General features: G+C 48.9%; 1 protein-coding gene and 1 long non-coding RNA gene across 4 annotated transcripts in view; one reads left to right on the top strand and one right to left on the bottom strand.

The window, feature by feature from the left end:
- Window positions 1-8,991, bottom strand: part of CTCF (CCCTC-binding factor) — a 76,899-nt gene extending 67,908 nt beyond the window's left edge. The window contains exons 1-2 of one of the 3 annotated variants that reach the window (XM_511035.9): window positions 8,540-8,991; window positions 7-123 (exon numbers count right to left, since the gene is read on the bottom strand). The gene's annotated coding sequence lies outside the window, so the exon portion shown is untranslated. Of the gene's footprint in view, window positions 1-6; window positions 124-430; window positions 1,563-8,539 lie in introns of those variants that run through there. The other 2 variants (XM_063797259.1, XM_054669431.2) reach the window with 2 other exon arrangements.
- Window positions 7,856-22,039, top strand: LOC134808757 (uncharacterized). The gene is made up of 2 exons (XR_010152368.1): window positions 7,856-7,981; window positions 21,911-22,039. It is a non-coding gene; the product is annotated as an uncharacterized LOC134808757 (long non-coding RNA).
- The last annotated feature ends 416 nt before the right edge of the window (window positions 22,040-22,455 follow it).

Here is a 22,455-nt window from a genome sequence, read left to right as displayed (position 1 = left end):
ACTTACCTCTCCGTGGCTGCAAAGTCAGTTTGAGGAGGGAAAATAGAACCCAGCTCTCAAGCCCCTGGTCAGCAATCTGTCCACTAGCGCATCTTGTTCTTTGGCTTCTGGTCCGTAATCATTCTAAAAGAAAAGCACAAATCATTTTATGAAACACTAAATTCATACAAATACGCATATAGTATGAAAAAAAAATGAGGGAAAACTGAAGACAGAAAAAATTGGGAAAGAAACAAAACACCTGTTCATGTCATGTCACTAACTGAGCCATTCCATAAATGTCCACCATCAAGCCAATAACAAAACATTCATTTATTTTTTCACACATTTGCTAAATATATAAAGGACTAAAGATTTGTAAGTAGCAAAATAGTACTCCAGGCTCACACCAGTAATCTAACGCTTTTGGAAGCCAGGGTGGGAGACTCACCCAGGAGTTTGAGGCTGTACTGAGCTGAGATTGTGCCACTGCATTCCAGCCTGCTTGACAGAGTGAGAGATCTTGTCTCAAAAAAAAAAAGGCCAGGCGCGGTGGCTCATGCCTGTAATCCCAGCACTTTGGGAGGCCAAGGCGGGCAGATCACGAGGTCAGGAGATCGAGACCAGCCTGGCTAACATGGTGAAACCCCGTCTGTACTAAAAATACAAAAAATTAGCCGGGTGTGGTGGCGGGCGCCTGTAGTACCAGCTACTTGGGAAGCTGAGAATGGCGCAAACCTGGGAGGCAGAGCATGCAGTGAGCCGAGATCGCACCATGGCACTCCAGCCTGGGCGACAGAGCGAGACTCCGTCTCAAAAAAAAAAAAAAACAAAACAAAACACTCCACTGCAATATTGCAACCAAATAATGGCACACATATTCAAACTACCAAAAAATTAATTCTTGGCTGGGCGCAGTGGCTTACACCTGTAATCCCAGCACTTTGGGAGGCCGAGGCAGACAGATCACGAGGTCAGCAGGTCAAGACCATCCTGGCTAACACGTGAAACCCCGTCTCTACTAAAAATACAAAGAAAAAAATTAGCCGGGCGTGGTGGCGGGTGCCTGTAGTCCCAGCTACTCAGGAGGCTGAGGCAGGAGAATGGCATGAACCCGGGAGGCGGAGCTTGCAGTGAGCCGAGATCCTGCCACTGCATTCCAGCCTGGGCAACAGAGCGAGACTCCGTCTCAAAAAAAAAAAAAAAATTAATTCTTATGGCTGCAGTAATGGCTCTCTAACAGTTTATTTCCGTATCTTTAGCACGTAGTGGTCTTACTGATTAAGTTTGTTCATGCCACAAGTAAAGGCTATGCTTTCCAGTTTAGTAAGATAACTGGGGAAGCCAAGGCAGGTGGATCACCTGAGGTCAGGAGTTTGAGAACAGCCTGACCAACATGGCGAAACCCCATCTCTACTAAAAATACAAAAATTAGCCAGGCGTGGTGGCACACGCCTGTAATCCCAGCTATTCAGGAGGCTGAGGCAGGAGAATCGCCTGAACCCAGGAGCCGGAGGTTGGAATGAGCTGAGATCGCGCCACTGCACTCCAGCCTGGGCGACAGAGCCAGACTCCGTCTCATTAAAAAAAAAAAAAAAAAAAAAAAAAGATAACTGGCAAAATGAGCTTTTACTGACCTTTGAAAATCCTAGAAGCATAGCAATGAAACAGTTTTTTTAGTCGAATAATGGAATACTTTGTTAGATGGCATCTTTTCACCCTAAATTACAAAATGAACTGTCAAGCTTCAAGCAAAGGTAGAGTGGAACCTACCTCTAAAGAAAAAGAAAGAAAGAAAGAAAGAAAATCCCAGGCCAGGCACAATGGCTCACACCTGTAATCCCAGCACTTTGGGAGGCCAAGGCGGGCGGATCACGAGGTCAAGAGATTGAGACCATCCTGGCCAACATAGTGAAACCCCGTCTCTACTAAAAATACAAAAATTAGCTGGGCATGGTGGTGCAGGCCTGTAAACCCAGCTACTCAGGAGGCTGAGGCAGGAGAATCGTTTGAACCCAGGAGGCGGAGCTGCAATGAGCCAAGATCGTGCCACTGCACTCCAGCCTGGCGACAGAGTGAGACTCTGTCTCAAAAAAAGAATAAAATAAAATCCCAAGTGAAATAAAGAGCTAAATTTGAACTAAGTGTTTCCAAATAGGCCGGGCACAGTGGTTCACGCCTGCAATCCCAGCACTTTGGGAAGCCAAGGCAGGCGGATCACAAGGTCAGGAGTTCAAGACCAGCCTGACCAACATAGTGGAACCTTGTCTCTACTAAAAAAAATACAAAAATTAACCAGGTGTAGCAGTGTGTGCCAGTTATCCCAGCTATTCAAGAGGCTGGGGCAGGAGAATCGCTTGAACCCAGGAAGCAGAGGTTTCAGTGAGCCAAGATTGCACCACTGCACTCCAGCCTGGGCAACAGAGCAAGACTCAGTCTCAAAAAAAAAAAGAGTTTCCAAATAATATAGCCAGGTGTGATGGCTCACACCAGCAATCCAGCACTTTGAGAGGCCACAGTAGAGGACTGCTCGAGCCTAGGAGTTCAAAGCCAGTCAGGGCAACATGGCAAAACCCCGTCTCTACAAAATACATAAAAATTAGCCAGGCAGGCCGGGCACAGTGGCTAACGCCTGTAATCCCAGCACTTTAGGAGGCCCAGGCGGGTGGATCATGAGGTTAGAGTTCGAGACCACCCTGGCCAACGGGGTGAAACCCAGTCTCTACTAAAAATACAAAAACTAGCTGGGCATGGTGGTATGCACCTGTAATCCCAGCTTCTCAGGAGGCTGAGGCAGGAGAACTGGTTGAACCCGGGAGACGGAGGTTGCAGTGGGCCACCATCGCACCACTGCACTCCAGCCTGGGTGACAGAGGAAGACTTTGTCTCAGGGAAGAAGAACAACAACAAAAAAAAGGCCAGGCATGGTGGCTCACATCTGTAGTCCCAGCACTTTGGGAGGTCGAGGTGGGTGGATAACCTGAGGTCATGAGTTCCAGACCAGCCTGGCCAACATGGCGAAACCCCGTCTCTACTAAAAATACAAAAATTAGCTGGGCATGGTGGCAGGCACCTGTAATCCCAGCTACTCGCGAGGCTGAAGCAGGAGAATCACTTGAACCTGGGAGGCCGAGGTTGCAGTGAGCCCAGAACACTCCAGCCTGGGAGACAGAGTGAACTCCATCTAAAAATATATATATATATACACGTATACATATATATGCCAGGCATGGTGTTGTGTGCCTGTGGTCCCAGCTACTTGGAAGGCTGAGGTGGGAGGATCGCTTGGGGCAGGTGGGGGACAAGGCTGCAGTGAGCCATGATCACACCACTGCACTGCAGTGTGGGCAACACAGTGACAACCTGTCTCAAAAAAAAAAAAAAAAAAAAAAAAGCCGAGTATGGTGGCTCACACCTGTAATGTCAACACTTTGGGAGGCCGAGGTGGGAGACTTGCTTGAGCCCAGGAGTTCAAGACCAGCCTGAGCAACATAGTAGGATCCTGTCTCTACAAAAAAATAAAAGAATCAGCTGGGCATGGTGGCACACGCCTATAGTACCAGCTACTTGGGAGGCTGCAGCAGGAAGACTGCTTGAGCCCAGGAGTTCAAGGCTGCAGTGAGCTATGATCATGCCACTGCACTCCTATCTGGGCAACAGCTATGATCATGCCACTGCCTCAATCAAAATGTATTAAAAAAAAAAAGTTTCCAAGCAATTTGGCACATGAGGTACATCTTCTAAGAGGAAATCCATCTCACAATTAGCTAAACTCCACAAAACTCACTAATACTTTCTTAGATGAAGCTAAAGTCTCCTCTGTTGAGAGGCAATTTTTAGTAACACAAATAGGTGATTAGCATATTTAGTCCAACCAACACTTCCATACTGGAGTCCATTATTATTACCAGCATACCTCAAAGGGAATGAAATTTTCTACCCCTGAAAATTCCAAGAGTGACCAAAAACAAGGATCAAGTGTGAAAGAATACCATCCTAACCCTCACCTTTGGACTGTATTTTGGCAGTCTATATGCAATGCCACAACTTTGCATTCAAATATTAAATCACTGAGAAAATGCACAAAGATACTAGCAGGGAAGATACGAAGACAGACTACAGAAAGTTTACAGGTGTTTAAAAAAAATGGGCTGGACACGGTGGCTCACACCTAATCCCAGCACTTTGGGAGGCCAAGGCAGACAGACTGCTTGAGGCCACGAGTTTGAGACCAGCCTAGGCAACATGACAAAACCCCGTACCTAGAAAAAATTAGTCCCAGCTACCCAGGAGGCTGAGGTGGCAGGATCATTTGAGCCAGGGAGGTGGAGGCTGCAGTGAGCTGTGATCACACCACTGCACTCCAGCCTGGGTAAAAGAGGAAGACCCTGTCTTAAAACAAACAAACAAACCCCACAGGCCGGGCGCGGTGGCTCACGCCTGTAATCCCAGCACTTTGAGAGGCGGAGGCGGGCAGGTCAGGAGATCGAAACCATCCTTGCTAACACGGTGAAACCCCGTCTCTACTAAAAATACAAAAAATTAGCCAGGCGTGGTGGCAGGTGCCTGTAGTCCTCCCAGCTACTCGGGAGGCTGAGGCAAGAGAATGGCGTGAACCTGGGAGGTGGAGCTTGCAGTGAGCCGAGATCGTGCCCCTGCACTCCAGCCTGGTAGACAAAGCGAGACTCCATCTCCAAAACAAACAAATACCCCACAAGAACAACAAAACAAATGTGGTAAGACTAATCTTTTTTTTTTTTTTTTAATTTTGAGACAGAGTCTCACTCCGTCACCCAGGCTGGAGTGCAACGGCACGATCTTGACTCACTGCAACCTCCGCCTCCCGGGTTCAAGTGATTCTCCTGACTCAGCCTCCTGAGTAGCTGGGATTACAGAAACAGACATATGCCACCACGCCCAGCTAATTTTTGTGTTTTTGGTAAAGATGGGGTCTCACCATGTTGGCCAGGCTGGTCTCAAACTCCTGACCTCAGGTGATCCGCCTGCCTCAGCCTCCCAAAGTGCTGGGATTACAGGTGTGAGCCACCATGTCCCACCTACAAATCACATCAATTGAGAACCATGGTCTTCAAAGTTACACATTATTTGCCATTATTGTTCTTTTTAAATCATAATGCATCTGAGTTGTTTGAAGAGGGGCCTAATTTTTGGCAAAACAGTCAAGTCATCTGGAGCCAAGACAGGTAAATTAGGCAGACAGATGGTCTAGTTTAAAAAAATTAGGTGGAGTCTATAACGTAGATGATGTGGAATGGCTGTGACAGCAGCAGCATCCCTGAAGCAAAAAAAGCAGTCTCTAGAGGTTACTTTTGGCCAGGAGGCACCAGCCTGCAAGGCTCTGCCCAGGATTCCTCCCCAGGGCCTTAAGTCAGCCACAAGTGGCTTCCACCAAGGAACTCCCCAAGCCATTCAGAAGTCCCAGGTGAGTGCCCCCATTTGCGTGTGTACTTTAAAATAAAATCCTAAAGCTCTTAGAATTTGAATGCATCTTAAGGACAACTTCACCTCCTAAATTCTTACATAGGTTGAATGGATCCCGATAAAGTTAACCTTTACAACTACTCTTTTTCTTTTTCTTTCTTTTTTTTTTTGAGATAGAGTCTCGCTCTGTTGCCCAGGCTGGAGTGCAGCGGCACAACCTCGGCTCACTGCAACCTCCGCCTTCTAGGTTCGAGCGGTTCTCCTGTCTCAGCCTCCCTAGTAGCCAGGACTACGGCGTGTGCCACCATGCCTGGCTAATTTTTTGTATTTTTAGTAGAGACAGGGTTTCACCGTGTTAGTCAGGATGGTCTCAATCTCCTGACCTCGTGATTCTCCCGCCTTGGTCACCCAAAGTGCTGGGATTACAGGCGTGAGCCACCGCTCCCAGCCACAACTACTCTTAAATAGGCAGTATTTTCTTATGCAGGCAAACATTCCTGTTTTAATCATCCTCCTATCACTAATTTAAACAACAAGTCCTGGCCTGGCGAGATGGCTCATGCCTGTAATCCCAGCACTCTGGGAGGCTGAGGTGGGTGGATCACCTGAGGTCAGGAGTTCGAGACCAGCCTGGCCAACACCGTGAAAACCCGTCTCTACTAAAAATACAAAAATTAGCCGGGCGTGGTGGCACGGGCCTGTAATTCCTGCTACTTGGGAGGCAGAGACAGAAGAATTGCTTGAATCCGGGAGGCAGAGGTTGCAGTGAGCCGAGATCGCACCACTGCCACTCCAGCCTAGGGGACAGAACGAGACTCCGTCTCAAAAAAAAAAAAAAAAAAAAAAAAAAGTCTGGGTTACCCTAACATATCAATTCATCCTCAATTTATTCTCTCTGTAGATTGTTTTTTAATCAAAACAAAACAAAGCATGATTCCTGGCATATGGGAATTTCAAAGGATAGCAACTGTGTGGAAAAGGTCTATTCCACTAAAACAGCATAAATGACGTATAAACCCAAGAAGCCGATGACTGCATATGAAACAACCAAACCAAGAAGCAAAATATGGTCTATGGAGCACAGTACTAACCCGGGAAAACAAGCTTTACTCCTGGCTCGATTATACACCTGCTGTATTTTAATTTTTAACTCAATGTTGAGCTTATTTAAATAAATAAAACATGCTACTTAACCACAATTTCAAAAGGAAAACAAAGTCACAAAAGAATGCAATAAATTACACAATTGGACTAACATATTAGATAATTAAAGGTGATTCTATTCCCAAGTCTAACTATCAATCAACACTACTGCATTTAGTTACTCTATGCAATTTTATTGAGGAAGAGGGGTGGCAGGAATATTTTGCAGGGTTCCAAAATGAGACATAGAAAGCGTGCCTACGAAGAGGACTGCAGTGAGGAGCTACACATTGAGATTACATACAGTGGACTGGACAACTTTGGTTAGGACCAGGCTGTTTAATTTCTTCATAAACTTAACATAGCTTCCTTCCTAAAAACATGTTAATCCAGACTTTCTTCTCTCCAAAACAACCCGAACTGATACATCAACTGCTGCAATGAACTATATTAAGGCACTAGAATATTTACGGAAAAGCAAAAGACTCCCGCAATTCAACGGGATGCTTTTTAGTGAAGAAAGAAAACTTAAGGACCGAATAAATTTAAATACATGCCCTGTTTAACTTCCTTTCCCACCTATGAGGACTTGGTTTTTAACTTTCCTAGTTGATCGAAACTCAAAGTATGAAGACTACGTATGCGAATGTTTACTTAACGCTGAACTCGGGGCTACAGGAAGTCTCCTACTAAACAGTAGTTACATTAGGCGTAGATATTTATAAACCATCTGCAGCAAGTGACCCAGGATTCAATTACAACATCAACCCTCATATTTCATCGTATGGGCAAATTACCAGTCGAGTCAAGAATAAACTCATTCTGCCCTGCTGGCGCTCTAGATCGAGTTGCACAATCCTGGGGCAGAACCGCCTTCACCTAGCCCTAGAGCATCAGGTACTAAGTTAGTGTGAGGACATTTTAAAGCGGGAGGGAAACTCAAGGGACTTAGCCCATACTCCCAAATTCAGAAATTTGTCACGTCACTTGAGAGCAGAATGAAATTTAAGTTTCAGTCCCTTTGAGATCTCTGAGCGCACAAAGTCAGGCTGCTATCACTCGGCTGGGGAGTCCGAACCCGGCTGGATAAAAACTACTTGGTGCGGAACTCGCATCTTTTCCGCCCACCGTGGGGGGGCCGCACCGGTCGGGTCCGGCCAGGAACCCGGGCGCGAGTTTGGGGGCGCAGCGGGGGCGGCGAGCGCGCGTCCCCCCGCCCGCTCAGGCAGCGTAGAGGTGCGAGCAGCTCAGCCAGCCTTGCAGAGGGAGCTCTCGGCAGCTCTGGGGTCCCTCTGCTCGCAGCCGCTGCAGCGCCGCCTGCACCACTCGGCGGAGACGGAGACCAGCGGCGGCGACGCGCGGACTGGGAGAGACCGCCGAGCAGTCAAGCAGCTGGGGAGGCACGCAGGCCGGCAGGGTAGGTTCCGGGGACGGGGCTGGCTGGAGGAGGGGCAGCCCGAGACGCGACGGCCAGGGCCCGACACCCATACGGCACCGGGACCTGGCTTAGCGCGCGGCGGCAGTCGGTCCGAACCCTTAAGCTAGGCGGGCGCCGAAGCCGGGACGCGGAGATAGTGTCTCAGCTGGGGCCACCCGCCGCGGGAGGGGCGGAGGACACAGGACAGAGGGCGGGCCGCGGCCGGGCGATCGGCCGGCCAAGAACCGGCCTCGAGGGCAGACAAAGGAAGGAAAATGGAGTCGCCGGGCGCGCGGGCCTCTGCCTCTGCCGCCGCCCGAGGCCTAGCGCGCTGCCAGGAGGGAGGCCTAGCGGGCGGGCGTGGGGGTGGGGGGGGCGGCCGGGCCACGGCGGCGACGGGCAATGGCGGCGGCCGCGCCGCAGCAGGGACGGTAGAGGGAGACAAACACCCCCCGGCGGCGGCGCTGGCGCCGGGCTGCAGCCAGCGCCGACCGGAGCGGCCCCATCGTGACACCTAGAGGCGGCCCGCGAAACCTCCTCCACCCCGGGCCCCCTTACCTCCGCGCCACACCCCCCGCGGCGCCCGCTCCGCCGCCGCTCCACGGCTCCGGCCACCCGGCGTCTCCGGCGAGCTCCGCGCGTCCGCACCGGCTACCGCCGCCGCCGCTGCCGCCAAAGAAGCAGCTCCGCGCACGGTTTAATCGCTCCACAGGCTCAGACACAAAATGGCGGCGGCGCGGTGCAGTGCGCCTGCGTCGGCGCTGCCGGGGCCGCGGGTGCTGATAAGGGAAGGGACGGGTGGGGGGGCCGGCCGGGCGGCGAGTAGAGGGCGGGGGAGGAAAGGTGAGGGGAGGGGTTGGCGCAGGGCAGCATGGGAGGCGGCCCCGGGCGCCAACTTTCAAAAGCGGGCGCGATGGCGTCACGGGACGCGCCGCGAGTCGCGTCGTCACGCCGCACGCGCCCTCCCGCGCCCTCGCCGGGTCGCCCGTGGGCTCTGCCGGCGCCGCGGCGTCCTGGCTCCCGCTGGGTGGGGCTTCCTGGGCGGAGGCCGCCGCCCCTGGGCGGTGCCGGATCCAGCCCGCTTGACCTTATTCCCTAGCTGCTGTCTCCGGCCCCCTGAACCCGTACAGGGTTGGGGAAGTGGGGGTGGCTGGAGGAAGCGCGCGCGGGGCAAGCCAGTGGGGCTGAGGAGGCTCCGGGGCCCAGCCCCGCCCAGTCTCCGCCCCAGCCAGGCCCGACCCGCCCTCCGAACGTCTTACAGCTGCCCGCCCCAGAGTAAGGCCGGGTCGGTTCCCGCGCGCTCCCAGCTCCGTGCCCGCGAGCGACGACTGGAAGGGCTGTCCTTGCTCAGCGGCTTTTGGTGATCTCTCCGCCCTAGAAGAGGGCCACCTAAAAGCGGGTGCGAGAGAAGAGTGGGAGGGCCTCCTCTTGGTGTCCCCAGGCCACCTCAGCCCGGAGAGGTGGCGGAAAACCAGACTTGATGCTTTAACACGTTCATAGCAATCGCTTTTTACTGAAAGGAGTTTCTGTATTTAGCGCTGTGTAATTCTGTGGAAACGTGCATTTCTTGTCTTTGCGGGAGAGCTGTTCTCTGTGGGCGGAGACCTTCAGTCCCACCCCTCCCCAGGAGGCGCCTGCGGACCCTTCCCAACCTGCAGTCAAGTTGACCAAGAACTGACTGCAAGGTGCTGGTGGCTCTGGGATGAGAGCCTTTTGGTACTTACAGGGAATATGACTCTTCCCTTAGATATCAAATGGACCCAATATCTAGGGAGCAGCTTCTTCTCCATCCACCTGACCGTTCCGTTGTGAGAATGCTGGCCCAATAACATACTCTTTTTTTTTCCCCCTAAAGGAATAAAAAATCTGTATTTTTAAGATGTCAAATCTCCAGAGTTTTTAGATGTTAGCAACTGAATCAGATGTTTTTAAACTTCATGAGCTGATTAAACCACACAGATGAGCTGTCAGTTTACGACCCCTGGCTTGGCTTGGAGGAAAGAGTGAAGAGAAATTCCATGGCCAAATCCTGGGGCACTCCAATATTGGGAGGGTAATGGAGAAGGAGCCTGAAAGGCAGCATCTAGGAAGTCATGAAAGCTATCGCTGAGTTGTGGAATCCCTGGGCAGAGAAGGTTTCAGGTAGGAGGCATCAGCTGAGCGGTGTGATAAACTTGGGCCAGAGATGTGGCTATTGGATTGGGTCACCTTGCAAGTCACTGGAGAATGTCACTGATGGCCTTGGCTTGATTCACGTGAGTATATCAGGGAGGTGGACCTGACCAGAATGGGTTGAACAGTCACCAGGAAAGTGAGGAAATGGAGACAGCACATGTATGCAATTTGAGAGAGGTTTTGCTGTGAAGGGACCAGATAAGTTTGGGGATAGACATAGAAAGAAATCTTTTAAAAGATAGTAGGGGCTGGGCGCAGTGGCTCACGCCTGTTATCCTAGCACTTTGGGAGGCCGAGGCAGGTGGATCACCTGAGGTCAGGAGTTCGAGACCAGTCTGGCCAATATGGTGAAACCCGGTCTCTACTAAAAATACAAAAATTAGTTGGGCATGGTATCGCGCGCCTGTAATCCCAGCTACTGGGGAGGCTGAGGCAGGAGAATTGCTTGAACCCGGGAGGCAGAGGTTGCAGAGAGCCAAGATTGGGCCACAGCACTCCAGCCTGGGCAACAAAGCAGGACTCCATCTCAAAAAATAATAATAAATAAAATAAAAGATGGTAGGGTTCCCAGAGCATGTTTATGTGCCATTGGGAGGGATATGGTGGGGAAGAAAGATGGGTGATCCAGGAGAGAGGAGGCTTGCTTGACCTATATAGGAGTGAAATCCATCAGAAGATATAAGGAAACAGGGAGGGTTGACCTTGGAGAGAACAGGGATGCTTCCATTCATGATAAGGGCAACAAAGGTGAAGACAGATGCAGGTGCAGGGGAGAGGGAAGGCAAGTCCTTAACAGGATTGCCTTGGTGGCATTGGGTACTCATCTGAGGTTTGTGATCATGATGTTAAAGGTAAACCAGTTGGCCCAGTGTGTTGGTTTTTCTCCAACATTCAGCTGCTTGGGTACAGACATGAAGAAAAGGGATAGTACAGCTTCTCAACACCAGGACCCAATTTTTCTCATTTCTTTTTTTTTTTTTTTTTTTTTTGAGACGGAGTTTTGCTCTTATCGCCCAGGCTGGAGTGCAATGGTGTGATCTCAGCTCACCACAACCTCTGCCTCCTGGGTTCAAGCGATTCTCCTGCCTCAACCTCCTGAGTAGCTGGGATTACAGGCATGCGCCACCACCCCCGACTAATTTTGTATTTTTAGTAGAGATGGGTTTTCTCCATGTTGGTGAGGCTGGTCTTGAACTCCCAACCTCAGGTGATCCGCCCGCCTCGGCCTCCCAAAGTGCTGGGATTACAGGAGCGACTCACCGCGCCCGGCAAGTTTTCTCATGTCTAATCCCAGTTACTTACCTTATACAATTAGATACTATTTTAGAAATGTGTGAAGTATTTGAAAAATTTACACGTGACCCTTCTTTTTCTAGAAACCAAGTTATCCCATTTGCCTCTTATGTACACATTAGGACTCAGACATAAAGAAAAGACAAACTCAGAGGAAAATTACCAAACAGATGCTTCTGGAATATTTGCATTTTGCATTCTCCTCAGCCCAAATAGTTCCTGGTATACTTAGGAACTTGTGTACTAGAAACAACAAAGCTGACATGCACATAGGGAGACCCTGTTTATACAAAAAATTTAAAAATTAGCTGAGTGTGGTGGCATATGACTGTAGTCCCAGCTACTTGGGAGGCTGAGGTGGGAGGATCCCTTGAGCCCAGGAGGTCGAGACTACAGGGAGCCATGTGTGTGCCACTGTACTCCAGCCTGGGTGATGAAGCAAGACCCTGTCTCAAAAAAATAAAAAAATAGGCCAGGCACAGTGGCTCATGCCTGTAATCCCAGCACTTTGGGAGGCCAAGGTAGGTGGATTACTTGAGCCCAGGAGTTTGAGACTAGCCTAGGTAACATGGCAAAAGCCCATCTCTACAAAAAATTAGCTGAACATGGTGGTGTGTACCTGTAGTCCCAGCTACTTGGGAGGCTGAGGCAGGAGCATCACTTGAGCCCAGGAGGTTGAAGCTGCAGTGAACCCCGATTGCACCACTACATTCCAGCCTGAGTGACAGAGCAAGACATTGTCTCAAAAATAAAAAAAAAATTAAAAGCTGACTTGCATTTAAACTTTAGATTTTCTTTCTAGTAACATTAATAAGCTAATTAGTTCACTTTCTCAAGATTTTACTTCAAATCATCTTCCTTTTTTTTTTTTTTTTGTTTTTTGTTTTCTTTTTGTGGAGATGAGGTCTCACTGTGTTGCCCAGGCTGGTCTCAGGCTCCAGCAATTCTCCTGTCTTGGCCTTCCAAAGTGCTGGGATGTAAGCCACCACACCTGTCCCCATCTTCTTTAAGAGTAGACTACAGGAACACCTTCTAAAGCTTTTATGTAGGCAAATATGAAGCAGTGGATTTATTTTTTTATTTTATTTTATTTTTAGATGTAATCTCACTCTGTCGCCCAGGCTGGAATGCAGTGGCTCGATCTCAGCTCCCTGCAACTTCTGCTTCCTGGGTTCAAGAAATTCTCCTGCCTCAGCCTCCCGCGTAGCTGGGACTACAGGTGTGCACTACCACTCCTGGCTAATTTTTTGTATTTTTAGTGGAGATGGGGTTTTGCCATGTTGGCCAGGCTGGTCTTGAACTCCTGATCTCAGGATATCCGCCCACCTCAGCCTCCCAAAGTCTTGGGATTACAGATGTAAGCCACCACACCCAGCCTGAGGCAGTGGATTTAGAGGGAAAAAAGCCTCAACTATATTTATGATTATATTTACAACTATATATTATATTTATAACTCTATGATCTCTGAGGCATCAAAAGTCAGGAATGGGGTCCAAGTGGCCTTGGAGCCTGCTTTCTGAAGACAAGGACCCTATGTACTGCTCTCACATAGGGCTGAGAAAATGCGAAGGATCACTAAGGAAGGAAGAAAAGAAAATATTTTCTGGCTGGGCGTAGTGGCTCACACCTGTAATCCCAGCACTGTGGGAGGCCGAGGCAGGCGGATTACCTGAGGTCAGGAGTTTGAGATCAGCCTGGCCAACATGGTGAAACCTCATCTCTACTGAAAATATAAAAATTAGCCAGGCGTGGTGGCACACCTGTAATCCCAGCTACTCGGGAGGCTGAGGCAGGAGAATTGCTTGAACCTGGGAGGTGGAGGTTGCAGTGAGCCGAGATTGCGCCACTGCACACCAGCCTGGGCGACAGAGCGAGACTTCATCTCAAAAATAAATAAACAAACAAAATATTTTCTTGTCTTTATGGTAAATCTTGATGTGTCCTACTTTATGGAGTCAGCTCCAAAGATGAAGGAACAGAAGGCCAAACAAAAGGAATAGAATGTTTGAGGCTGGAAAGAAACAAGCTGAGGGAAAATATGATGACAGGCTGTGAAACAGTTGAGGTGATAAAAATAAGGCTAGGCTGGGCACGGTGGCTCATGCCTGTAATCCCAGCACTTTCAGAGGCCGAGGTGGGCGGATCACTAGGTCAAGAGATTGAGACCATCCTGGCCAACATGGTGAAATCCCGTCTCTACTGAAAATACAGAAATTAGCTGGGTGTGGTGGTGTGTGCCTGTAATCCCAGCTACTCAGGAGGCTGAGGCAGGAGAATCGCTTGAACCTGGGAGGCGGAGGTTGCAGTGAGCAGAGATCGCACCACTGCACTCCAGCCTGGCGACAGAGCGAGACTCTGTCTCAAAAAAAAAAAAAAAAAAAAAAAGATCTGGCCTTGAACCTCACGTACAGGACCAGAAACCCAATGTGGTTTGTACCCTAAGAGCAGATTCCTTCCTCGGGGATTTGTCAGGCGCGCTTGCTAGATAAGCAGAGTGCTGTTAACAACAGGCAAGTGGACCAGTGTCCTCGTGCTGGCAAAAGGCATATTGATCCCCTATAGGAGAGCATTCGGGGAAGCCAAATTACTAGAAATATTTGATGAGCAGTTAATTAGATTAACTAGTGTTAGTTATGTAACTTAAATGTTTAATGTCACCCTCTCTGGATGCTAGAATTAGATTGTTCGGGATTCAAGTCTAGTCTTGGTTTCTTATTAGCTGTGTGGTCTCTGTTGAATTAGTAACAACTCAACTATAGATTTCTCTTCTATAAAATGGGATGATAGGTTGGGCGTGGTGGCTCATGCCTGTAATCACAGCACTTTGGGAGGCCAAGGCAGGCGGATCACCTATGGTCAGGAGTTCAAGACCAAAAATACAAAAATTAGCCAGGTACGATAGTGGGTGCCTGTAATCCCAGCTACTCAGGAGGCTGAGGCGGGAGAACTGCTTGGATCTGGAAGGCAGGGGTTGCAGTGAGCCGAGATCGCGCCACTGCACTCCAGCCTGGCTGTCTCAAAAAAATAAATACATAAAATGGGATGATCATTGTGCTTGATACAGCCATAATGATTAGACAAGAAATAAAGCAGCTTTTTTTTTTTTTTTTGAGACAGGGTCGCATTGTCCACTGTTCCCCAGGCTGGGGTGTGGAGTGCAGTGGCAAACTCTGCTCACTGCAACCTTTGCCTCAGCGTTCTGAGTTGCTGGGACTATAGGCGAGTGCCAACACACCCGGCTAAGGTTTTTTGTTTTTTGTAGAGATGGGGGTCTTACTATGTTGCCCAGGCTGGTCTCGAACTCCTGGTGTGAAGCAATCCTCCTACCTCAGCCTCCCAAAGTGCTGGGATTACAGGCATGAGCCACTGCACCCGGCCAGAAATCATTATCCTATGATTCTCAGGAGAACAGTTGTATTTCCAAGATCTTCCTTGGCTCCTATTGTTACCCCTGTAAAGCTTGCAATAATTATGATCATTTCCATGTTTTTTAAAAACTCTTTAATCAAGATAATCAACAAACGAAGGGGAGACATATTGATTTTCTAAGACATAATGAGCAGAGAATCTTCCTGCCCTCCTTGGGGTAAGGCCTAAAGTTACATGTGAACACTCTGGTTTTCTCTATACCTGTTGAGAACATGTGTGAGACATGATGCAGCTCATCAAGTAATTATTGAATACTTGCTGTGTGTAGCTTCCTGTTCTAGGCACTGGAGATTCAAAGATGACTCACGATGTGTTTCCTGCCCTTGGACTCAAAATTTAACTAGTAAAACTGGTTAAAACAAACACACAAAAAATTAATGCAATAACTGTTATAGTGGAAAGAAATGAGCTCGCAGCTAAAGGAGTAAATCACTCCAGGAGTATCTCATTTCAGCTGGGTCTAAAGGATTAGCAAAGCATTAACAAGTGACACGAAGACATGTAAGGTGAAGAGCCATGATCAAAGGCATAAAAGTCTACAAGAGTATTTGGGGGACAGCAAGTCATCTTACACCATTGGATGAGGGTGTAGAGTAGTGATGCTAAACCTTTAAAGACATTTGGAAAGCTTTCATTGTCTGCCAACATCAACTGCCAAGCCTAACCACTTCTAACATTTTAATTTTTTTTTTCCCCAAGATGGAGTCTTGCTCTGTTGCCCAGCCTGGAGTGCAGTGGTGCAATCTTGGCTCATTGCAACCTCTGCCTCCCAGGTTCAAGCAATTCTCCTGCCTGAACCTCCCAAATTGCTGGGATTACAGGCACACACCACCATGCCCAGCTAATTTTTGTATTTTTAGTAGAGATGGGTTTCACCATGTTGGCCAGGCTGGTCTCAATCTCCTGACCTCACGATCTGCCTGCCTCGGCCTCCCAAAGTGCTGGGATTACAGGCATGAGCCACCAAGCCCGGCCTATTCTAACATTTTAAAGACTCATCCTTCCATATCATCTCCTGCCTAGACTGTAGGAGTTTTTTTCCTTATTAATGTCTGCTTTCTTCAGACCCCTGTGAAAGCCTTATTTATTTATTTATTTATTTATTTTGAGACGGAGTTTTGCTCTTGTTGCCCAGGCTGGAGTACAATGGCATGATTTTGGCTCACCACAACCTCCACCTCCCAGGTTCAAGCAATTCTCCCCCCTCAGCCTCCCAAGTAGCTGGGATTACAGGCATGCGCCACCATGGCCGGCTAATTTTGTATTTTTAGTAGAGATGGGGTTTCTCCATGTTAGTCAGGCTGATCTCGAATTCCCAACCTCATGTGATCTGCCCACCTCAGCCTCCCAAAGAGCTGGGATTACAGTCGTGAGCCGCCACGCCGGCCTATTTATTTATTTATTTTGAGGTGGAGTCTCGCTGTGTCGCTCAGGCTGGAGTGCAGTGGCGAGATCTCAACTCACTGCAGCTTCCGCCTCCCAGATTCAAGCAATTCTCCTGCCTCAGCCTCCTGAGTAGCTGGGACTACAGGTATGTGCCACCATGCCCAGCTAATGTTTTTGTATTTTTAGTAGAGATGGGGTTTTACCCTGTTAGCCAGGATGGTCTCGATCTCCTGACCTTGTGATCTGCCCGCCTCAGCCTCCCAAAGTGCTGGGGTTACCCCGGCCAGCCATATTTATTTTTTACCTCTCAGCTCAAATGACTGCTCTTAAAGGTATAAAGGACTGTTGCTAAACCTATATCCAATGTTTTAGAAGTTGATTTTGTTTTCTGTGCTGTTACTTACTTTTCCAAACATGCGTGGATCACCCTTTATAATCCATCTCTATATTTTTCATTTTGCAAAACACCTTCATGTCTGCCTTTTCAAGTGATGCTCACAGCTCTATTTGATCAGCCAGGCAGTTTTGTCCTAAATTCAGAAATGAAGTGACTTGCTCAGGGTTGTCCGGCAACTTGTTGGCAAAATCAGAATGAGTACAGTAGTCTCCCCCTTGTTCACAGCTTCACTTTCTGCTATTTTCTGCTATTGGTTACACATGGTCAACTGCAGTCTGAAAATACTAAATGGAAACTTCCAGAAATCATGTTTCGAATTGCACACCATTCTGAGTAGAGTGGTGAATTCTCACAACATCCTGCTGCATACTGCCTGGAATGTGACTCGTTCCATTGTCCAGCATACCCATGCTGTATATACTACCCACCTATTAGCCACTTAGTAGCCATCTCAGTTATCAGATTGATAACACATACTATATATAGGATTCAGGACTATCCTTGATTTCAGACATCCACCAGAGAGCTTGGAACATATCCCCCATAAAAAATGGGGGACTGTAGGCTTGGTGTGATGGCAATCACGGCCTATAATCCCAGCACTTTGGGAGGCTAAGGTGGGTGGATCACGAGGTCAGGAGTTCGAGACCAGCCTGACCAACATGGTGAAACCCCGTCTCTACTAAAAATACAAAAATTAGCTGGGTGTGGTGGTGTGTGCCTGTCATCCCATCTACTCAGCAGGCTGAGGCAGGGGAATCACTTGAACCTGGGAGGTAGAGGTTGCAGTGAGCCGAGATTGCGCCACTGCACTCCAGCCTGGGCGACAGAGCGAGACTCTGTCTCAGAAAAAAAGAAAAAAAGATGGGATCTCACTCTGTCACCCAGGCTGAAGTGCAATGGCGTAATCATAGCTCACTGCAGCCTTTAACTCCTGGGCTCAAGCAATCCTCCTGAGTCGCTAGGACTACAGGCACATGCCACCATGTCTGGCTAATTAAAAAAAAAAAAGAATTATTTATAGAGACAGGGTCTCACTATGTTGCCCAGGCTGGGAAGGGCTTTAATTGTGGAAACTTCAGGCTCTCAGGCAGACAGCAGAGGTATTTAGGTGATGACTTATTAATCTACAAGTATGTCCTGAATAACTGCTTAGGACCCAGGTCTATGTTCAAGGTTAGGTACTACCAGAGATAGATAGAGGATGTCCCTAGCCCTCGAGTGCCTTCTATTTCGTTTTATATTAGTGTGGAAATATCAGACTAAACCTTGAGTATTAGAAGGTAAAAGTCAAGGATGAAAAGGGAAGTGTAAAGGTATAGGCTACAGGTGTGGAAGGAATGGAGCGGAGCAGTCACTGGACATCACAGTAGTCATATGAAACCGCATGCTAAAGCGAGCATGACTTTCAAGCCTCTGCTTCTAGCCTTTACCCACTCTGGCCCAGGCTACTCTTGCTTCTTTTTTTTTTTTTTTTTTTTTTTTTTTTTTTTTTTTTTTGAGATGGGGTCTCACTCTGTTGCCCAGGCTATCAGGCAGTGGTGCAATCACAGCTCACGCAGCCCTGACCTCCCAGGCTCAAGTTATCCTCCTGCTTCAGCCTCCTCAGTAGCTGATGCTACAGGTGCACACCACCGTGCCCAGCTAATTTTTGTATTTTTTGTAGAGATGGGGTTTTGCCATGTTGCCCAGGCTGGTCTCAAACTCCTGAGCTCAAGCAATCCACCTGCTTCAGCCTCCCAAAGTGCTGGGATTATAAGCGTGAGCCACCAGGCCCAGACTCTTGCTTCTTCTAATGTAACTGCAGGCTCCTCCCCGCTTCCGGCCTCCTCCCTCTCACAGCTGCCAGAGTGACCTTCCCAAAGCACACACGTGATCACAAAACCCCCCTGCTTCAAGCCCACGGGTGGCTCCCCGGTACCCTGGGATAAATTCCAAACTCAGCCACGCCACAAGGCCTCCCATGCTCACCAAGCCCCTGCTCACCCCCTCAGCCTCATCTCTAACTGCCCCCTCTGGCCCCTGGGGATTCAGCTTGCTTGCTTCCTCCACCAGTCTGACCTCAGTCCTCCCTCCCTCTGTTGTCCCCTCCTCAGGCTTCTGTTCCATTCCTTAATTGGGATCCTGGTGGTGAAAGTGCATTCTAAAGCGCTATGCCCCATGGGGGGACTAGGGAGAGTGTTTCTGAGTTTCCAGGCTTCTTCCACACTGAACATATGGTACTTTCACACTCAAAGTGCTTTTCAGGTTGCTTTTGACATAAGACAAGGCCATCAGTTGGGGAGGTGTATTTAAGGGAAACCAGAGCTAGAGACAGGTTTTAGAGGTATTCATCAGAAGATATTTCTGGACCACTTACTGTGTATCTGGCCTTGGGTGCTGGGCATAGCAAAGGCAGATGCAGCCTGAACAAATAGAGAATTGGCTGGCCCTACGCCAGATTTGCTGAATTGGAATCTCCAGGGAAGTTCTCAGGTGAATCTTAGAACTGGGTAAGTTGGAAAGCCCTAACCTGATTTCATTTGTAAGACATATCCAGGATAGGCAAATCTGTAGAGACAGAAAGTAGATTAGTGGTTGCCTGGGGGTAGGGTGGAGAATATGGAAGCGCAGGGATGACAGCTAAGGGGTGCAGGGTTTCTTTTTGGGTTGATGAAAATGTTCTAAAATTGTGGTGATGGCTGTGCAACTCTGAATATACTAAAAGCCATTGAATTGTACACTTTAAGTATTTATTTATTTTTTTGAGACGGAGTCTCACTCTTCACCTAGGTTGGAGTGCAGTGGCATGATCTAACTCACTGCAACCTCCGCCTCCCGGGTTCAAGAGATTCTTCTGCCTCAGCCTCCCAAGTAGCTGGGATTAGAAGCATCCACTACCATGCCCGGCTAATTTTTGTATTTTTTAAGTAGAGACAACATGGGGTTTCATCATGTTGGCCAGGCTGGTCTGGAACTCCTGACCTCAGGTGGTCCACCTGCCTTGGCCTCCAAAAGTGCTGGGATTATAGGCATGAGCCACTGCGCCTGGCCAAATTGTACACTTTAAATGGTTGAATTGCATGGTAGGTGCGCTAAATCTCAAAAAGAGCTGTTTAAAAAAAATAAAAAGGCTGGGTGTGATGCCTCATACCTGTGATCCCAGCACTTTAGAAGGCCAAGGTGGGAGGATCACTTGAGGCCAGCCTAGGCGACATAGTGAGACCACCTCTTTAGCAGGGCATAGTGGTGTGTGCCTATAGTCCCAGCTACTTGGTAGGCTGAGGTAGGAGGATCCCTTGAGCCCAGGAGTTCAAGGTTACGGTGAGCTATGATCATACCACTGCACTCCAGCCAGGACAACAGAGCAAGACCCTGTCTCAAAAACAAAACAAAACACTTGGACCAAGTTCTAGAGGGAAGGCACCCACCTCAGACCTGGGTGGTTACCCAGTAAAATTGTCAGCATATATTATGAATGTATGTTCCAGAGGGTACAAAGTAAATAAGCAATTGCAGGCCAGGTGCGGTGGCTCACGCCTGTCATCCCGCACTTTGGGCGGCCAGGGTGGGTGGATCACCTGAGGTAAGGAGTTTGAGACCAGCCTGACCAACATGGAGAAACACCGTCTCTACTAAAAATACAAAATTAGCCGGGCGTGGTGGCACATGCCTGTAATCCCAGCTACTCGGGAGGCTGAGGCAGGACAATCGCTTGAACCCAGGAGGCAGAGGTTGCGGTGAGCTGAGATCACGCCATTGCACTCCAGCCTGGGCAACAAGAGTGAAACTCTATCTCAATAAATAAATAAATAAATAAAATAAGCAATTGCAATGAAGTGTGATTAGTCTTATAGAAGGGAAAGCGCAGGCTCCTGTGACAAGAGCAGGTGGGCATGCAGCTTGCTAAAGAAATATATGGGCCAGGTGCCGTGGCTCACACCTGTAATCCCAGCAGTTTGGGAGGCTGAGGCGGGTGGGTCACTTGGGGTTAGGAGTTAGAGACCAGCCTGGCCAACAAGGTGAAACCTCGTCTCTACTAAAAATACAAAAATTAGCTGGTTGTGGTGGCGGACATCTGTAATCCCAGCAACTCCAGAGGCTGAGGCACAAGAATTGCTTGAACCTGGGAGGCAGAAGTTACAGTGAGCAGAGATCGCGCCACTGCACTCAGCCTGGGCAGCAGCGCAAGACTCCATATCAAAAAAAATATATTTAGGGCATTTAATTGGGAGGATTCTGATGGCTGGGATGTGGGTACAGAGGAAAGAGTAAGGATGAGGCTCTGTTATATGGCTTGGGTACCTGGGAAATTGGTAACCCCTAGAGCTGTTGGAGGAGAAACAAGTTTTGAGAAGATGTTGAATCTGATTTTGAGCATGTTGAGTTTGAAATGCCCCAGATGTTCAAAAGGAAGTGTCCAGTGAGCAGCTGGATGTGGGGATCTGGAAGCAAGGTAAGAACCATGTGAATGATTGGCATGCAGCCTCAGCATGTGGATGGAAGCCAGCAGAATGGGGAGGTCATCTAGGGGTATGTTTTGAGAGAGGAGGAAAGGGCCTAGAATGGAACCCTGTGGGGCGATTTTTATTTTTTAAGTAGAGACAACATGGGGTTTCACCATGTTAAGACATGCCTGAGGAGGAGGAGAAGGTTGTAAGGAGATTAAGAGGAGATAAATCTAGGTGTTGCGTATAGCAATTCAGCTGCTCTCAGTCAGCATTCACTGAGTGTCCATATGCCCTGGGTGTATCTGGAGACAAGTGAGACAAGTGAGACTTGACCCTTGACATTAAACTCAGAGTAGTGGCCATCACCCAATTGCCATCAACCTTCTGAAACAAGAGACCCCTTTCTCGCAGGCCAATGTCAGTCCTATTTTCTAAATGATAGATTGTGCTTCATTAGCGGTTTATATGAGGCACTGGAGTCCTTCCCAAGCTTACCCTCCTGTATCACCCAGGCCCAGAAAAGCCAGGCCTTGCAGCCAAGCCAAGAGCCTTCTGTCCATGGGAGATGGATGGCCTGAAAGGGACACTCCAGGATTGTCTGGGGTGGGGAGGGGGGTATGGAGGGAAAGGAGGGTCATGTCATATGTCTGGGGTTCAGCAAATTGTACCCACATACCAGGCACAGAAACATACAAGGAAGGCACCCCCGCTCTGTGGGCGAGACAAAGCAGCAATCCTCTTCCCACATGCCAACCCATCTTTTTCTTTGCCTTCACAAACGTGCCTTTTTTCTTTCTTCTTTTTTTGGTCCTCTGCAGCTTGGAATACATGAGGAAGAAGAGTGGGAGACAGGAGGAAAGGTAAGGTTGGGAGAGGGCAAGAGGAAAGGAGGAGAGTAGAGGGAACACTCCATCGATTGCCAGCACAATAAACTGTATCATGGACTACTTCAGCCTGGCCCCTGTTTTGCAGTGTGCGTGGAGCAGTTTGCTCTGGGCAGAGTCTCAGAGATGATGGCCAAGGCGACTGTGGCCTCAATGGACTTAACTGATAGGGCACTTCTCAGTGTGTCACAGGCCTTGGAGGCCCACTTCCATCTGTCCCCTCAGAGGCTGGGCAGACGCTTTCCCTGCCCTGATACCTTTGACTCATGATGGTATCGTCAACTGCCCATCACCTGGGGCAAGGGGCTCCCAACTGTCCTCAGTCCCAGACAGCAGGAACACGTGCCTCCCTGACCCACATGACAGCAGGGTAGGGGGTGGGAGAATGCTATGGGCAGGTTTGCCCTGTGGGAGGCCCCTGTGAGGCAGAGGGGGTCAGGAGAGATACAGAGGTGGGAGAACAAGGGTTCTCCCTGCCC

The sequence above is a fragment of the Pan troglodytes genome, chromosome 18 (assembly GCF_028858775.2).
Source record: "Pan troglodytes isolate AG18354 chromosome 18, NHGRI_mPanTro3-v2.0_pri, whole genome shotgun sequence".
Lineage (NCBI taxonomy): Eukaryota > Metazoa > Chordata > Mammalia > Primates > Hominidae > Pan > Pan troglodytes.
The sequence above is the reverse complement of the archived record's forward strand: the minus strand, read 5'-3'. Positions and strand labels throughout refer to the sequence as shown.